Source organism: Mustela nivalis, assembly GCF_964662115.1.
Source record: "Mustela nivalis genome assembly, chromosome: 8".
In the NCBI taxonomy this organism is placed as follows: Eukaryota; Metazoa; Chordata; class Mammalia; order Carnivora; family Mustelidae; genus Mustela; species Mustela nivalis.
In genome coordinates, this window is record NC_139027.1 from 23200830 (window position 1) to 23212228 (window position 11399).

Sequence of the window (11399 nt, forward strand, 5' to 3'; positions counted from 1 at the left end):
AAATCTTGAGTTGCATGATCTTGCGAGATGACAGTATTTATGGATATGTTAGGCTACTGAGGTTTGCAGTGATGTGTTGTACAAGTTGCAAACGTACCAGCCCTTCCTATTCGTTAGTTTCCTCTGTCTCCCCTTTCACCTGCTTCCCCGGCCACGCCGTGTAAACCAGTCTTCCACAGCTGGTGCTGCCTGTGCCCAAACGCCCACCAGCATGGGGTTCGCCCACCCAGGCAGAGTTCATCTGGTAGCCAGGGGCAAGACACCCTTTAAATATACCTCCCTGTTCTATCAGCACTGAAAGAGAAGCTCCACATCCCCACAGGGCCCTGGGAATGAATCTTTTCCATTTCCTTCTCTTATAACATTTTCTTTCTGTTTATAAAAGCAATACATATTAATTATAGGAAATTTGGAAAAGTCAGAAGTTTAAATAACCCCTAGTCTCGCCACCCAAAAATAATGACTCAAAATTTGGATATATTTCCTTCCAGAATTGTTTTAAATTATTACAATTTGGCTCATGCAAAGTTATATTCTGCACTACTTTTTTTTAACTTAACATTATATTGTGAGCATTTTCCCACATCATAGAACATTCTAGGGATTTATGATTTTTAATGACTGCATAGAATTACAATGTGTAGATGGACTATAATTTGTTTAACCAATCTCTATCTTTGAACTTGTGGGGTTTTTCCAAGTCCCTACCATTATAAATAATGCTGTGACAAATATTCATGTACATCAATTTTAGCCCGTGACTCTGATTAATTCTATGGCTCATAAATCTGTTTGCATTTCTTTAGATTCTTTGTTCCTTTGTAAAACACACACACACACACACACACACACACACACAGTAACCATTAACACATGCACAGAATTTAAAAGTTACAAAAACTTATGCAGTGACCAGGTGCTTGGGTGACTCAGTTGATTGAATGTCTGACTTTTGATTTGGGCTAGGATCATGATCTCGAGGTCATGGGACTGAGCCCCGCTTCAGGCTCAGCACTTGGAGGGGAGTCTGCTTGAGATTCTCTCTCCCATCTGCCTCTGTTCCTCCCTACCATTCACTTATTCTCTCTCTCTCTGAAATGGATGAATAAATCTTAAAAAAAAAAAAAAAAATATGCAGTGAAAGTACACCTTTCTTCCACCAGGGTTCCCTGGTCTTCCCAGTGTCCCTTCTCCAGAGGTAACATTTTTTACCCATTTTGGGGTATTCATGCAGAAATTCTCTATGTATATACAATCACAATCACATATATGTAGATCAGTGGTTCTCAAAGTGTGGCCCATGGACGCCTGGGGGACCTTAAGACCCTCTCACGGAGCCCATAAAATCAAAGCTATTCTCATAATAATAGCAAGGCATTATTCATCTCTTCACTTTTACTCACATCATCACTTTGATAGGTAATGGAATGTGTGCCTGTGAATTCTTGGGCTTTCTAGAATTTTCTAATACAACTGAGAACCCTTGATTAGGGTCCTCAATAATTTTTAAGATTATAAAGGCCTCTGGAGACCCAAAATGCTTGAGATTATTGATACAGACTTCAAAACACACATACACACATAGCTGGTAGTGTGCCATGTGTGTGTGTGTGTGTGTGTGTGTGTGTTAATATGACAATATATCTTCAAGATTATTTCATCTCAGCACCTATAAAACAGCCTTAGTGTTCTTAAGTGACTGTATTTCATTCTATTTCATGGTTGTTCCACATGTATTCAACCAGTTCCTACTGATGGAATTTAGGGTGCTTTTTTTTTTTTTCAAATCTTTGCTTTCATATTACTATTATATAACAATAAATACTGTGCAGAGTAACCCCATATGCTCATTTTGTACAAATGCAAGTATATCTCTATAGTAAATCCTCAGTAGTGGAACTGCTGGCTCAAAGGATAGACACATTTAAAACAGGCACTGGGAAACTGCCTCACAAAGAATGTATCAGTTTTTATACCCAAAAGAGTTGAGAATGATTGCTTCTTCACAGCTTCACCATCAGTCCCGGTGTATTATCAAACTTGTGATCACTAAAATCAGATAATTAAAAATATTATAACCTACTGTACTTTTAAATTCCATTTCTTTCATTCTCAGTAGAGCAGGTATAGTTTCCTATTTTGAAAAGTCTTCTTATCACCTTCTTTGAAAAGTCTCTGCTTATGTAGTCTGTCCATTTGTCATTTATTAGTTCCTTCTTATTGATTAGTGTGATATCTTTATATATTAAGGAAATTTGCACATTTGTATCTTTTTCCCTTTGATTATTTTATTTTACCATGGAAAACAAATTTTGCAACTAGCAAATTAATAATCTCTTATACAGCTTCCAGATTATAAGCTCCCTTCATACAAAATACACATGTATTTTAAAATTTATCTTATATTTTGGGGCACCTGGGTAGCTCAGTGGGTTAAGCCTCTAACTTCAGCTCAGGTCATGATCTTAGGGTCCTGGGATTGAGCCCTGAGTCGGGCTCTCTGCTCAGCAGGAAGCTTGCTTCTCCCTCTCTCTGCCTGCCTCTCTGCCTACTTGTGATCTCTCTCTCTCTCTGTGAAATAAATAAAATCTTTAAAAAAATTATCCTATATTTTATCCTAGTATTTTTATGAGTTTTCATGGTTTGACCTTTTTAAACCATTTGGATTTTTTTGGTAAAGAACTGAAGTCCAACTTTATCTTTTAATTTTCTTCCTACATGGGACTCAGGGAATTCACCTAATATTTATTTCATGAGCAATATTTTCCCACACTGATAAGAAATGCCAACTTTATTACAAAATGGTTTTTTGCCTGAATTTGGATCTCTTCCTGATTCCCTATTCTGTTCATGGATCTATTTGTTTACTCCTCCCCAAAAGTAGAATAGGTAGAAATCTATATCCTCCTTACAATTATTCTTTCTTGATATTAAATTCACTTATCCTTGCTCCTTTATTTTACCATATGAATTTTAGAACTGACTCAACTAGTTTAAAAAAAATCCTGTTATTTTATTTATTGAGATCACTTAAAATTAACATAGGGAGATTATATATCTTCATGATGCTGAGTATTTATATCAAGAACACAGGAGATGGGGCACCTGGTGGCTCAGTGGGTTAAGCCTCTGCCTTCGGCTCAGGTCACAATCTCAGGGTCCTGGGATCGAGCCCCGCATCAGGCTCTCTGCTTGGCAGGGAGCCTGCTACCCCCCCCCCTTTCTCTGCCTGCCTCTCTGCCTACTTGTGATCTCTGTCTGTCAAATAAATAAATAAAATCTTTAAAAATAAATAAATAAATAAAATTTAAAAAAAAGAACACAGGAGGTTGTTAATGTTTTTTTCCATTATGTTCTTCATAACATTTAACAACTTCTCCACACACTTCTCACATATTCTTTGTAATATTTATTCCTATCATTTCTTTTGCTATTGTAAATGAGGATTTTTTTCCTTCCAATATAATTTCTAACTGGTTGTTGAGACGTATGTTGGGGTGTTACTGATTTTTCTATATCATTTTGTAACTAGGCTTCTTAGCAGATACACTTACTGCTTCTAACAGTTTTTCAGTTGATCTTCTTGGATTTTTCAAATACACAACTATATCACCTGCAAACAAGGATAATATTCCTCCTTCCTCTCCAATTTTATACCATCTTTCATTCTTTCATTGAATATTTTGGCGAGCTTCTCCAAAAACAAACTTAAATCACAGTGAAGTTGGTGTGGAGCTATATGTGTGTTGTTCCTGACTGTATGAGAATCATTCTAATATCTCACCAGTAAGATGGATGTTGGGATTTGCTTTGAAAAATACATCTTTTTATTGAATTATAACTTACAATTCCAAACTCCATGTCCCCATAAAAATTTCAGATCCCCCAATCACCGTGACCCCCCATCCTGCACCTGTCAGAGGGCATGTGTGCACATCTCCAACTGGAGGAAGGAGCCTGTCGTCTAGAATCAGGTGGCAAACTTCACTTGAGGACCAGGATTGAATATTTTTTTTTTAATTTTTTTTTTATTTATTTGACAGACAGAGATCACAAGTAGGCAAAGAGGCAGGCAGAGAGAGAGGAAGGGAAGCAGGTTCCCTGCTAAGCAGAGAGCCCGATGCGGGGCTCGATCCCAGGACCCTGAGATCATGACCCGAGCTGCAGGCAGAGGCTTTAACCCACTGAGCCACCCAGGTGCCCCAGGATTGAATATTTTTAAACATTTTCTTCTATAGGGGGATTGCCAAAAACAGGCACTACAAAAATTTCATTTTAGGGGACTGAGTGAGAAGTTACTATTGGGGCTTGACTAGTTTTCAAGGAACATTTAAGGAAAGGAGACGGTGCCTGCAAAATCCTCAAAGCCAAACTTATTCATATGACTGATCTTTCTGAGCTCTTTTTCCTGTGGCTTCTAATTCCTTGCCTGTCTCTGACTCACATGGCATACCTCAGCCCCAGCTGCAGGGTCATTTCAGACACACTCTCTATCCTGACCCAAAACCAGCTAACACCACCCTTGTGCAGGCTATACAACCAGATTTCACGGCAGAGTTTCCCAACAAGCATAAGAATAGCCCAAGATGCTTGCTTAAAACTTTAGAAGGCCAGGCTCCACGCAAAACCTGCTGATTGTATGCATACCAAAATATGAGAAGTGCTACCTTACAGTTCCATCACTGTTGGAAGAGCCAGTGAAATGTCAATGGCCCAGGAGGCCCCACCCTTCTTCCTCAACTCTTCCAGGTCCAAGGTAAATCATCAGGCTATCCCCTAGATCTGAGTGTGTTCTGAAAACCCTGGAGGGAACAAACACTCTTTCTGAACCATCTTGACCTAGAGTTTCCAAGGGTTCTCATGCATTTATGGGAAGATGGAAACCCATGGGAATCCTTCCTGGGTAGATTCTCATGGACATTTTGAAAGAAGTATATAAGCAAGGCAAGTCAGTTAAACCAGAACTAGACGAGGCAACTTGCGACCTTCTTTAGAGAAATCAGCCTCTAGTGGGATGGCCCATGAGAGACTATAACAATGAGATCTCTCCAGTCATAGGGAGCATGAGATCCAGACGGGCACTGTACCCCCGTATCTGTGCAGCAAGCTTGCCTCTAATTCCCCAGCGTCTCAGAACCCATGCTTGCTCCTGAATTACCTCAGGTGTTAAGGCTAGCAAGAGCCAAGATGACATGGGCAGCTCCCCGGATTGCTACGTCACTGATCTGCCAGCTTCCATTTTTGTAAGAGAGGCTTGGTTGCCCCGATCCCCGCTCTGACCTCCTCCTGACTCCTCCTTTTCCCCACAGCTGCTGACACCGTTCAGGTCTCAGCCCCCATCAACTTGCACTATGGCCGCAGGTAAGTACAAGAATTCTTGGAGACGACCCGCCATCTTTACAAACCGTCTACTGCTCACACGCACGTAGTCAGGGCCACTTTGGAAGGTGGTCTTAGAACAGGGAGGAGACCCATAGGCAGCAGTCAGAAGTGGGAGAACTACTGCTTGTAAATTGGTCTTTAAGCCAAAAATAATAAATAATAATAAATTGGCCTTTTAGCAAAATAGTAAGGCAGCTCAGCGCATTAAAGAACACTTCCTCAGAAGCCGTCCCCCTGACATGCCCCCCGGGGCCTTTGAGGGCTCTGCTAATGAACCTCCAGCACCACCTGTAGCTACTTCCCCAAAAGTCACACCACATCAAGGTGAGCTTGCAGGGACATGAATGCATGCCTCATCCACTGAAGGAGCCCATCTGGTGAGTTTAGCCTCCATCTCCAGCAGCAGGACATAACAAAGGAAGCTCCTCTGAGGGAAGGAAGGCATTTTTCCATCCTGTCTCTCCTCCCTTACAGCAGTGATTTTCAAAGCCTGATGAAGACAAGAGGTCTCTCTTTCTTCCAGGCAATGAGGAGCTGCTCTGTAGACTTTCCTCAGGATATGGGACTATAGGCTACTTTGTAACAACTTAAATTGAATTATCAGGTCATTAAATGTTGGCATTCATAAACTAAGAGGCTCATTATTAGAGTCTGCAGAGGTGTTTAATTCTGTACCCACTAAAACGCGAGGAGGCCTCACAAAGCCTGGCCATCTTGCCCAACTCCTCCTTCTTGGTCACTCGGCGTCTTCTAGGTAGTTTCTCCAGAAGTTTTGAGGAAGCTGGCTTTCTTACCCCTGGGTCTTCCTGGCTACTGGGACATGCGCTCACAAGGTGAATAATGGTCCATGTGATTTCCTACTAGAAACAAGATTACCACAACTGTTATGAGTTGGTAAGGTTTAAGAGCTACTACTTTTGATTTTTTTAAAATATAAATTGCTGTTCATTTAGCTTCATTATTATCAATTTAGAGTATTATCAGTTACTCGGTTAACCTCATGGTGTGCAGTGATATTACATTTACGGCATTTCAGGCCTATAGTGTTTTCAATAATTACAGTTTAATATTAATATCCCTGTGCTTTTATAAGGACACTTAAATTGTAATGTGCTGGGCATCTAGGTGGCTCAGTGGTTAAGCATCTGCCTTCGGCTCAGGTCATGATCCAGGATCCTGGGATCGAACCCCACCCCACATTGGGCTCCTTGCTCTGGAGGGACCCTGCTGCTCCCCTGCCTGCTGCTCCCCCTGCTTTTGCTCCTGCTCACTCCCGCTCTCTGTGTGTCAAATAAATAAATAAAATCTTTAAAAAAAAATTGTAATGTGCTGCCTGTGAATTTGTGCCATTGGAATAACTTGAACCTTCTACCCAAGAAAGCATGATTAAATCACTGGGCTCTTTTAAGATCACATGGCGCTGTTTCAGCACACAGAGACTTGCCTATGCTCGCTTTCCTCTTTTACAATGTAATTTGCAATATGCATTTCTTACTAGCAGAGAGTTTATCACAGTTTGTTGATTTTCTTTTTTATCCTCACCACGCGTCTTCAGGAGTGAAAGAGGGAATGGGTGGGTCACGGGAACTCCGGCCTCATGCAAGTAGATTATGGGGAAAATCACAGAAAGACTTGGGTAGTTGGGAGGGGCTCTGCACGGGGAGCCCATGACCGGGGATTCAGGCCCCTAGCCGCTTCATTAAAGCACAGCAGTTTGCCTCAAATCTGAGCACACACTGAGTTTCTATGTTTGCAGAAAGAACCCTGCTGCCAAAAAAATGTTTGAAATCTTTGCACTACATCTTTCAATTTATTCAAATACCATAGTCATTTAATACAATGCTAGGAAAATCCAGAAAGGAAACAGACTTTGTTAGTTGTGGGTGTTGCTTTATTTTAAGAAAAGGAACACAGAAATGAAGAGTCAAATTAATGAAAAAAACAAAGGTGGAACCAGGTATAGAAAGTTTCACTCCACTCAAGTTCCCCTAGCAAAGCACCCAGCTGGGTGCTGGCAGGCAGTGGGGTGGGGGTGGTACCCCAATGACTGAGATGAGATCCTAGACTTTATGGTCCAAGAGAACAATGAGAGGAGCTCAGAACTGGCGATGACACACAAAAGAGAGATGTAAAAGGCACTGAGAGGGACGGGGGTTGTCCAGAGCAGAGGGGGTCACTTTGACTGTGAGGGACCAGGGAGGACACCCCTCCCCCAGCCGTGGGTTACTCAGTCATCCAGCAGAAGTGTACCCCAGACAAGGCAGTGGGCAAAAGCAAGGAAAGGATATCAAGAGCCAGAGATTTCCTTGTTGCTCCTCACACCAAGGAAAGGGATTGAACTCAGGGCTTTCAAACTCGATCATGCATACAAATAACCCAATGATGGGGAGCTGCTAAAAGGCAACTTCTGGGGGTGACTGAGTGGCTCAGTGGGTTAAGTATCTGCCTTTGGCTCAGGTCATGATCTCAGGGTCTTGGGATGGAGCCCTGCCTCTGGCTCCCTGCTCAGTGGGGAGCCGGCTTCCCCCTCATACCACCCCCTTCTTGCTTTCTCTCTCACAAATAAATAAATAAAATCTTAAAAAAAAAAAAAAAGAGCAAATTCTGATTCAGCAGGACTGGCATTAGAAACCTACATTTCTAACAAGTTCCCAGGTGATGTCAATGCCAAGTATCAAGTCAGATACTTTGAGGAGCATGGGTCTAATAAGCTCATGCCGCACTCAGGTGTTGGTAAACATTACAAGGCAGTAACTTCTGTGAGTCTTACTGCTACCTGCCTAACCCAATATCCATTCTCTTTTTATATTATAAGGAGAGCACCAGTTCGTTTGGGAGGGTAAAACTTCAGTTCCCCAATATCAATTGAAGTGGGAGTGGGGGTGATAAAATTCTGAGGAAAGATTTTAGTTAGAACACTCTGGAGAAAACGTCCCTTCCTGTTTAAAATGACAAAACCTCTGCTGAAAAAGGTTTTGGTCTCTGTCTTGGCTTTTCCTGTTTTCTCCTTTTTCCTGACTGAAACACGGGGCTATCACCATGACACTGAAAACCTCACATAGGACTTGGTGGAGGAGGAAGGAAAACCTGCGTCCTTCTTGCCTCACAGAACGTGCCTACATGCTGTTTCCTGGTGTCTAGGTTTGGGTTTCCCCAGAAGCGGTCTTCAGACAAAAATTCAACTGCAGTTTATCCGGGAAGTAATCCCAGGACACACCAGTAGGGGAATGGGAAGTGGCACAGGGAAGGGAGGGAAGCCAAGAACTGTGTTCATCAGCCAGTTACCACAGTGGGAGGAAACTGCAGCTTAGTCCTCCCGGGGAAATCTCGTCGACCGTGCAAAACACATCTAAGAATTATGCCACCAAGGGATGAGGGGCTGGGGGCGTGTTTCATGAAATCCTAACTGACCATGGGGCAAACCAGCTTCCGTAGGACATTAATTCTCTAGCACACTGGCCTGCCCTGTACACGAGCCACGCATGCTTCCAAAGCCTGAAAAAGCCCTAAGACCAAGACTGGGGGCATCTGCATTGTCTTGTAGATAGACATGGGCGGCCAACAGCATCTGCCTACAACAGGTAAAACTCCATCCAGACTCTGTTACCAGAGTCAGGCACAATTCTAGCTGAAAACCACCTTAGGGGTATTCTGATTTTAAAAGAGAGTCTCACCCCTATCACAAAAAAATAGAGGGCAGTATTTAATGCTAAGCTATATATCTGTAATGGCAGAATCCAAGGCAATATGTTTAGAGGCAGGAAGCTTTTCTAGCAAACTTTAAAACACACTGTATAGGCAACCACCTACTCTGCCAATGGGACCAGCCAGCAGGCCTTTCCACAATGCGGGGATTTTGATATAACACCCAGAGCTTATAAATATGTTATTCACACAGAATATTTTCCCACTTAGTCTAGATTTTATTTTCTTAGGACTTGGGCAAATCAAAGAGACTTTGAATGAGTTCAGGAAAAAAGCATTCTCCAGGTAGGGAAAGCTCCCATCCTTCTAAATGATTAACATCCTTATGAATGACCTAGAAGATGAAATAAGAAGAAAGTTGCTCAGAAGGGCACATGGTGCCAAGCTGAGACAAGACAGACATGTGAGGAAAGATTAAAAGAATGAGTTCATAAAGTTCTTGGATGTAGAAACTGGGAGAGAGCATACTGAGATCATCTCTATTCTTGTCTGAGCCCTCTGGCTGACCTTGGGGGAAAAGAAGGGCCCCGTCTCGGACTCCACTCCACGGCCCAGTGCCTGGGTGAAGAGTTGGCCACAGTTAAGCCAACACAGACTGGAGATTAAGCAAGCCTAGAATTCCAAAGGTCAATGATTTCAAAGAAAAAATCAGCAGGAAAAGCAGCCTTCACCAAGGGGCAGAGAGCAGCAGAAGCTGCGGGGACACCGCCCCCCTGCCGACCCCGCTACTGACCCCAGGAAGGAGCTGGCCCACCAGCACAGAAAAGCAGCCAGGGCCAGGCGTGGAGGAGAAGGGAAACCACTTCCCCTCGAAAGAATTCTGGGAACATTTCGTGTCTCAAATATTTCCATATCAGGTCTCAAGATAGCCAAAGGGTGTGCAATTAAGTAAATGCTTTTCCTATACAAGGATAAACACTCCTTTTCTTTGTGTTACACAAGTCACAGTGAGAGGACGGTCCTTCCCGAATCCCCAGTGTGGCCTCCGTGAAGGGACCCCCACCAGCTTTTCTCAGGTGTCTGCCAGTCTGCTACTCCACCCTCGGGAGTCTCAACTTCCTTATGGACGACGTGAGCCACAGCCTGCCCTTCCACCCTGCAGGACAGCTGCCAAAGTCAAAACAGAGAAGGGGTCAGAGACGAGCAATGGCTTCCGGACTGGGAGTTAATGTGAAGGACATTACTCTTGTCTCCTCAACAAGTCTGGGTCTGTGGTTCGTAGCTTATCATTGTTTACACAGGGCTGGGACTTGGGCTACACTGCGTGGCTCTGAGGATTAAATGACATGGTGTCTATAGAGACTTTGCCCAGGCACACGCACGTATTATGTAGCCCTGTCTGCTTTGCCTGTGCTCCTCATCATCCCACCACATGTCCTCCTCTACCTCCTCCACCACCGTCCTCCCCCTCCCCACCACCATCCTCTTGGTAGTTATCACATGTCATTCATTTTCAAAACTATAAATAGCCCTAATTGGTGAACATTCCCTCTCCTTGATTCATGGGCATTCGGCTGAGTGTGTTTTCTTCTTGAGCCAATATCTGAACCCCCAAGCAGCATTAGAACAGAGAGCAGCAAGGCTTTCTCTGACACCCTGAGAGGCTCCTCCTCCTCCGAAAGAGCAGTGGTGACCGGCTGTCTGATGGCTCTGAAAACCAGTGTAGCCCCTGTCTTGTTTTCACAAGCAGCACGTACACGGGTGCTGTCACCACCGAGCCTGAACATCTGCAGGCTGAAATTCTCAACCAAATAGTCGTGAAGTTGATTTGCACTGGCCCTGAAGCTATTCAAAGGTGGCTTCTCCACCTATGGACAAATGAGACACGTGTCCCCCCCGCCCCGACCCCCGCCATCTCCCTTCTAAGGATTCAGAGCAGCAGAGAGGGGATGCTGAAAAAGCCCTCCCCAGTCCACATCCCTTGCACTGTACAGACCAGGGAAATGGAACACAGAATCGTACTGGCCTCATACAAGAATACGCAGAGATGAGACCAGAACCCACGTGTGCTTGCCAACCCAGTGTTCTTCTGCTCCCTGCTGTCCCCTCTTCTAGGAGTCAGCTGGCACTGGCAGAGCCTTGGCAGGAACGGGACAGAAAGGCAGTTCCTGCAGGCGGGCGAGCCAGGAGCAGCTGGAAATCAGCTGGCTAGAGTCAAGATGAAACAAACACAGAAACAAGCCCCGGGACCAGAGAGATGAGCCATGAAAAAAGGCAGGGACAGAATGGGCATGTCTGAGCAGTAGGCCGAGCAGATGGGAACCCAAACCTAACAGCCAGTGACATCTAGCCAAGCTGCTTGGAGGCAATTA